This window comes from Lactuca serriola, chromosome 4 (genome assembly GCF_051521515.1).
Source record: "Lactuca serriola cultivar US96UC23 chromosome 4, Lser_US96UC23_V15, whole genome shotgun sequence".
Taxonomy (NCBI): domain Eukaryota; kingdom Viridiplantae; phylum Streptophyta; class Magnoliopsida; order Asterales; family Asteraceae; genus Lactuca; species Lactuca serriola.
The window spans coordinates 65,079,746-65,087,227 of NC_136411.1; positions in this window are offsets into that span (position 1 = coordinate 65,079,746).

A 7,482-nucleotide genomic window follows, 5' to 3' on the forward strand; every position below is an offset into this window, starting at 1 on the left:
TGATTTCTTGTTCTTGATCTCCTCCAGTCGTCTCAGAAGGTTCGCTTCCTCATCATCTTTGTCAACTCTTTCCGACTTCTTCTTCAACATGCAATCTTTGGCAAAGTGATTCTTGCCTCCATAATAATGGCAATCAAAACCTGAGTCGCCACCAATCTTCGTTTTCTTCTTAGATTCTTTACACTTTGAACCCATTTTTGGTTCGTCCTTCACCTTTTCGGAACTATAGCTTCCCTGCCAGTTTCGGTTCTTGTGGGCGGGGAACTTCCTTCTAACAAACTTTCTCGGATTGGAAACCATCAAGGCATAATCTTCAACAGTTAGATCATAGTCAGCAAGATCTAATTCTTCTTCTTCTTTAACAACACTTTTTCCTTTGGAAATAAGAGCTAACGAACCCAAGCTGGAAACCACATTCGTTTCCTTTGACACCGCACATTCATGGGTCTTTAGAATTCCCACTAGCTTCGCCAGAGAGTAGGATTTGAATTGTTGGTGTGCCTTCACTGTAGACACAACTTCCATCCATTCGGGTCTAAGACCATTCATGAAGGTGACCTTCTACTCAATAACTTTCCTTTCAATCCCATGCTTTATCATCTTACTAAGAAGATGATTGAATCGATCAAAAGCCTGGACAAGTTTCTGTTCTGGCTTCTGTTTGAAGTTACCAAATTCAGAAAGTAATAGAGTTTGAATCGAATGCTCCAGATCATCATCAGTAGAGTGCAATTCCTTTAGCCTATCCCATATCTCCTTCTCCGTAGCACATGAACTCACCAATCGAAACGTGTCCGATTGTAAAGCAAACCTAATCATTCTTAAAGCTTTAATGTTGCACTGAAACTTCTCTTTTTCGTCTTGAGGAATGTCTTTCACATCATTCACGAGCTGATTGTATTCCTTTTGAATTTTGACAATTTTTGAAGTGCTTGAGTGAGCAAATGGACCAACTGTGATTGCTTCCCAAATTAGATACCCATTATCTTCTGATCCAATCACATAATCTTCGAAGTGATGCGTCCAGACTTCATAATCCTGGGTATATAGGATTGGAATCCTTGTCGTAGATCCAATACTATTGGAGATATTGATCGGATTAGATTGTGAACCATCCATTGCAATTGTGATGATGTTTGATCGATAGCCTGTTTAAGATCAAACTTCTAATTTATCGTTAGGGCAAGATCAACAATTAATGAGATACACCAATGAGGAATGACAGCTCAATTAATATCAATCAATGCGGAAAACCCTAATAACTTCTTCAACAGAAGAGATGTGAATGAATTAGAAAGCCTCCTGCTCTGATACCAATTGATGAGATATAATCTTTAGATCGTTTAGATCTTTCACAGGTAAATCAATGAAGAACAAACAACTAAATCAATCAAGACAGTGAACACAAGATAAAATCAATATAATGCTTATGATTCAAACGTAGTCACGCCTCAGCAGAGCTCAATTAAGAACTTCCATTGTAGAGGCGAGCTAGGGTTTACAATACTATGATGAGAATTACAAAAGCGTTAATTGCTAAGGATGCATCCATGCACCTTAAATACAAAAACCCTAGAAGAAAATAATACACGGTTGGATAGGACCAAACCGGTTACAAAACAGGGCTAACAAGCAACGAGCCCAAGACGCAACACAAAGATCCCAACAGGAGATCAATGTTAAAAAGACAGTAAAAAATGGAGCTCGTATGCGAAAGATATGGACGAAACTTAGTCCATACTCTTCGAGTCCGACAAATTCGATACAATTTTGTAAATCGGAGATAGAATGAGAATTAGCCGGCGGGGTCTAAATGAAAGTTATAGTACTCATAAATACTAATTCATGGATATAAATAACGTCGAGAATAAAACTCGTATGTTAAAGATGTGGACAAAACTCAGTCCCTACTCTTTGACCGTGATAAATTCGATACAGTTTTGTAAATTTGAGATAGAGTGAGAATTATCCTATGGGATCTAAATGAAAGTTGTATTACTCGTAAATACCATCGTGTGGATATAAAGAACATAGAAAATGGATTTTGTACGTAGAAGATACGAACAAAACTTATGGCCTACTCTATTGTGACAACCTGATATTTCGAACCAATGTAATGACCTAAAAAGTCAAGAATTGTAACCTCTTTTGATATAATGAAATTATTATCAAAAATAAAATGTTCAAAAGTCATCTACTAGATTTCATAAATGATAGATATCGTTTCCATGGGTTTCAGAAATATAAAGATCACTCAAATTCGGGTTATAACGAAGAAATTATGACCAACCTAAGATTCACAGCAAAAACCGTCAATACGGTTAAACGTAAAACAAGAAATTTCAATAAAATACTTATTAGCCATAGGTATCTAAATAAAAGTCGTAGATATCATTAAACCGTGAACACACATAAAAAGAACGCCCAAATCTGACTTCGTATGAGGAAGTTATGATTTTTCGAAGTTTCGGGATAGCGGTACACTGCTAAAAACTCGAAATAGAGATCGAGCGATTTTTAGCCGACACAACCTAAATGATAGTTGAAGGTCTCGACAAAAGTAGCCAACAAAGTCTAAACGAGAGTTGTAGAGTATATTTTCACCTACGCGTGGATATAAAGAACGTCAAAAACGGAGCTCGTATGCAAAACTTACGCATTTTAGAAGTTTGAGGTGCACAAACCGACACGATTTACAGCCAGCGTACTCGGGTGCTAGGCTTCTGATCTTCCACGTCGCCCCTCTATGCCTCTATGCTCACGTCCCATCCGAAGTCCAGCAGATGAGGATGCGGTCACGCATGACTTTTGGTACACCCCGCGTACCGATGGTTTCCAGCCCCTATAAAAGGGATGCCAGGGTTCCGGGCATAATTGCTCATTTTCTCTCCTTCTCTTGCATTTTTAAGCCCTGGTCTTCACATCCAAGTCCCGAAGGAAGGTTTTACACTCCCGAGATTCCCGAGAATCCCGAAAAATATGTTTTCTCCTGTCAAAGTTCTGCTCGGTTTTCATCTCACCATCTTAACTCTATCAAGTGAGTTCATAACCCTACAAACACACTTTATATACATTTTAAATGCTTTTTAAATACTTTTAAGGGGTGGAATACAAGTAAACACCCGGTTATTATCGTGTGAAAATAGAATTCCTTTTCTATGCATTTCATACTGTTATTTTAAGAATCATATGAAAACGTTCTCATGCAACACATATTACGATAACACCTTGTCTTTTTAGAATAAAAACATGTTTTTATATAATTATCAAACACTTTAATTATATTTTGAGTATAAATGTTCAATAATGTTATACTTTACTTACAAAGTCGATACTACGCTAGGGTTTACCATATAAACGAAACACACTTTTGGCAAAACTATAATAGGTATAGTTTACTAGATATTCATGAGATTTTACATACTATAAGTACCATATCAAGGAAATACTTACATATACAAGAATAATTCGACTTTTCATACGTAAATCTATTTCATACTAAGTTTTGTGAGACATTCAACTTCACGTACTTTCAAGTATACAGTTAAAGTCCTGTATTATATACCATAATCTCTTGTGGGGAGAACGTGATACTTGTGTATAGATCTATACGGGATTGACAGTCCCGCACCTAAACTATTAGCTACAGTTAGACCAGCAGGTCTGGTGTGACAAACGTCATAACATTCCAACGCCTGAAGAACGTTGTTACAGGCAGTCTGGGTCAATAGCATGGTTATAAGACATACATGGAGTATTAAAAACACGTTGATTTACGAGGTTACCAAATGCCTTAGTGATTTTATACATACATAAATCTACTATCCTAGGCATCAAAACACTATTGAATTAAAGTTTTGGAACTTTTAAACTACCACACACTTATGGAAAAATATTGGATTTCTAGAAGCAAATATCCAAACAGTTGGGTCTTGGTAGGAGACTACTTTTATACTAGTAGGAAATATGGGATTTTCTAGGAGTTTTCAAACATCTACAAACAATTTCATTCAAATTTAAACAAACATTAACATCAAATACTTATGAACTCACCAGCTTAAATGCTGATCTACTCTTTCAGATTTACTTGTATTTCTCAGGGATTCAGTAATACAGGTAAACTTCATCTTTTGGAGAAGTGACGCTAAGACGTCAGTTTAAAACTCATTTTGTCATCATATTGTAATTTGTTTTGAAACCAATATCATTCAACAATGTAACTTTTATATTATATATATGATGGTTGTTTTACTTTCTTTACTATGTATTCAATTGTTACGATACTACATGAAGTCATCCGCCCTCGAACGATTCCGTCAGCAGGTTTGGGGGAGTGACAGATTGGTATTAGAGCATTGTTTATAGTGAACTAAGTATATCGAACCACATAAGATATACAAATTATCAATGCATTTGGACTAAAACTCTCTAACAAAATGTTTTTACAACTAAACAGTGTTTTATTTAGCTTAAATTATTTGGGTCGTAAAAGCACAAATACATGCATACAATGAGTCATTTTCATAGTTAGAACTATACAAGATGTATTAAGACAAGTTGGACACTACGACTAGTCCTCAGAATATGTAATCGGATTTGGGACAAATATAGCCTGATCAACTATATTTATCCGAGATCGGACTAATCTATGTCGAGGAATGGTTGTAGTGAGCAACAAGTCAAAACTTACCAAAATGACACTAGTATCAAACATACAAATTTAAATACTATAGTTGTATTTGGTAAATATAATAGTTGAACTTACATGCTTAGATTGACGTGTTTTAACTTCTTGAAAATTCTCATATCTCTATTCTCGTATAGTACAAATGGTTGGATTCTATCCACCCGAGGATCCCTACTACCCGAATCAGGGCAATGGAGGATGGGTAGAGGAGGACCCCGAAGAAGATGAGGAGCCTATAGAGTTGGAGGAAGGGGAGGACTCTGGGACAGACTCAGAACCCGAAGTAATCAACCCAGCAGTCACTCAACCTCTCGCAGTTAGGAGAAACTTTCAGGGACCAACTCCCATTTGGGGAAATCACATGCACCATTGGAGCCGACATCAAGGATTACGTCCTCCCTATGGTATGTGTCGGGATTTCTACAACTTCATGGGTAGAGGTTCAGTCGACTGAGCACTCCCAGTCATGGTGGGCAAACTAGCCAACCAGTCGTATCCATCCGGGGTTCAAGCAAACCGGATTCGTGAAGTCAACGTGAGAGTACAAGTTCACACTTCCGACATTCGTCGACTGGAGAGGTTGTAGGACGATGCCCAACTCCGCACCGACACATTCCAAGCACAACTGATTGTAGCCCTCTCTGAGATAAGGGAAATGATGGAACTACAAGCCGCTTTCGATAGGCGTCTTATGGAACCCAAGCAATCAGACACGAATTCGAGCTCCAAGTGCAACCTACATCGCAAGTAGTACTTGCCCGAATCCCATAATTTTTTTATAGAATAGGAACTCTGCTAAAATTCTTACTTTTCTTTAACTTCTGCATCGAAGACTCTTAGAACAGTCGAAATTTTCTTAACTTCAAAATGTAACTCAACGTATGTTTAATATATATGAAGAAACTCCTTTGTGTGTTAATTCTTTGAATACCATTCAGATTCATAAGTTGTCTATCACTATAAAAACTTTTATTATGAATCAAGCTCTAAACCTTGGGTAGGTCAGTCAAATTTATAAATTGATGAAAATAAAAAATTTATTAACACATGGCTTCCAATCATTAAAGACTTAAGGTCTTCATTCTATTTCTTTAGCAGCACGATGACGCCCCGTAGATCTACACGCCGTGTCAACAACGCAACACCTCCACCACCACCACCTTCATCAATGGATAATGCCACTTTGATAGCTGCTGTAACAGCTGCAGTGACAACAGAAATGGCACAAATGAGTAATAATGGGTCCGTAGGGGGAGTAAATAGCTCTACAAATGGCCAACGTCAGGGTCGTTCAGGGGATTGCACCTTCAGGGACTTCACCAATAGCAAGCCCATATCTTTTAACGGATCCGGGCGATAATGGCTCTATCACAATGGATAGATAAAACAGAAGTGATTTTCGAGATCTGTGCATGTCTGGAAGAGAGTAAGGTAAAGTTTTTTGCTTGTACATTCTCCGAGAGAGCTCTGACGTGGTGGAATGGTCATGTCAAGTCGCTAACTCTGGTAGTGGTAAATTCTATGAGCAGGGAGAATCTAAAGCAAATTTTAATGCAAGAGTACTGTCCAAGGGGTGATGTAAAAAAGCTAGAGCAGGAACTTTGGGGCCTTACTATGGTAGGCTCGGACATCACAACCTATACCAATAGGTTTAGTAATTAGGCAATCCTTTGCCCAGGGATGGTTGCTCTAGAGAGCAAGAAGATCGAGAGGTACATCTGGGGACTGTCACCCCATATTCGAGGAAGTGTACTAGCTTCCAAACAAGTCACTTTCGATAGTGCCAAACAGTTGGCACAAGCTCTCGTTGACCATGGAGTCTTTCAAGGCTTTGCAACTACTCTTCCAGAGCAAACCATAGGAAACAACAACAACAACAGTGCCAACAACAATAGCAAGAAGAAGTTTTGGAACAAGAGGAAGAGTCAGTTTTCACAAGAACCTTCCAAGAAACAACAAGTAGTGGCAGTACATGCCGCTACTACCCCCACTGTTGCTCCTGTTACCTCCGCACCAGCAAAGCAATATGCTCGGAACCTACCGAAGTGCAGCAAATGGAATTTTCATGACAACGGAAATTGTCGGGAGATGCACTGCAACAACTGCAATAGGGAAGGGCACACTGCCCGTTACTGTAAGGCACCAGCGCGAGCAATCACCGAAGTCCCTGGAGCCGGTGTGGGCCAGGCGTGTTATGGGTGCGGTGAGGCTGGACACTACAAGAGGGACTAACCTAAGGCAAAGAATGTTGGCGGCATATGAAGAGTGTTGGCAATAGGGCAGAACAAGCAATAGCTGATCCCACTGTGGTTACGGGTACGTTTCTCCTCAATAACCGGGAACTCAACAAGCTCAGTATCAAGAACCGATATCCCCTGCCATGCATTGACAACTTGTTCGACCAACTCCAAGGAGCGAGTTATTTCTCAAAGATCGATTTGAGATCAGGGTATCATCAGCTGCGAGTCTTGGAAGGAGATGTTCCCAAAACAGCCTTTCGAACTCGTTATGGTCACTACGAGTTTGTAGTAATGCCCTTTGGATTAACAAATGCACCGGCGGTGTTCATGGACTTAATGAACCGAGTGTATCGTTAATTCCTGGACATATTTGTGATCGTGTTCATAGACGATATACTCATTTATTCGAAGAGTAAAGAGGAACATGGTCAACACCTCCGACAAATCTTAGAAACTCTAAGGAAAGAGAAGCTAGACGCAAAATTCTTAAAGTGCGAATTTTGGATTCGGAAAGTAGATTTCCTAGATCACGTGGTTAGCAAAGACGGGATACAC